At 30.8% G+C, this 859-nt stretch overlaps 1 long non-coding RNA gene across 1 annotated transcript; it reads right to left on the bottom strand.

Annotated features, from left to right (window-relative positions):
• LOC136818407 (uncharacterized) lies at nucleotides 1–851 on the bottom strand. Its single transcript, XR_010848233.1, has 2 exons — nucleotides 654–851; nucleotides 1–503 (listed from the first exon to the last, which is right to left on the bottom strand). It is a non-coding gene; the product is annotated as an uncharacterized lncRNA (long non-coding RNA).
• Between the last annotated feature and the right edge of the window lie 8 nt (nucleotides 852–859).

Raw genomic sequence — 859 nt, 5'->3', positions numbered from 1 at the left:
TTTATTGTATACGCTCATTTATTTGTATTTATTCTGTTATTCTAAAATAATGTATAAAAAAATTTTCTTTCAAATATTCAAACCAATTTTTATCTCTTGAAAATTGTTCCTTGTTTTGAAGATGTCTAAAAAACTTTGCCGTTGATTGCTTGTTGAATTCCTCGATATCCATTTCATTCCACATGTGTTCAAACAGTTTCATCGTCGTATTGATAATGTTTTCTTTACATAAGACATGATGTTTTTGTGCTCCTTCTTCTTGGCATCCTTTGCACATTTCATTGACTGTCTCTGTTAAAGCATTGATCATCCTTTCGGTGGTTTTATCGACAATTCCCATGAGATATACTTCTCTTTCAATGAAGAACTTTGTTGCTTCTTTTTCCTCATCTACTTTCAAATTTTGATCAATCTCCGATTGTGAGAGTGGTTGTGATCCAGAAGAAAAATCCATAATTTGCAAATATATTTGATTGCGGGTAGTAGTTGTTTCTGCGAAGAGTCTTAAATAAAAAAAGTAGTTTTCAATGAGTTCTATAATATATGCTACTTTTCTTGCGCTACATTATTCATCAGTTTTTATTGAAAAAAGACCCATACATATTTTAGATCGAGATAGATGTAGTATCAAGAAATAAGTGTGAAAAACATACCTATTACCCTTGATAATTTCGAATCCAGTCTGCTAACAACTGATCATCAGGCATTTCAATTATGTTCTCATGCTTTACTTTCTTTGGTTCGATGATCGATTCTTCTTCTTCTTCGCCACTTGAAAGAACGATCAAATCAAAAATTCTTGAAGAGTTTTCCATTTTAATTTTAGCTTGCCTTAATAAAACTTCGAAACGTATTTAAA

Source organism: Clytia hemisphaerica, unplaced genomic scaffold (assembly GCF_902728285.1).
Source record: "Clytia hemisphaerica strain Z4C2 unplaced genomic scaffold, Clytia hemisphaerica genome assembly, whole genome shotgun sequence".
NCBI classification, from domain to species: domain Eukaryota; kingdom Metazoa; phylum Cnidaria; class Hydrozoa; order Leptothecata; family Clytiidae; genus Clytia; species Clytia hemisphaerica.
The sequence above is the reverse complement of the archived record's forward strand: the minus strand, read 5'-3'. Positions and strand labels throughout refer to the sequence as shown.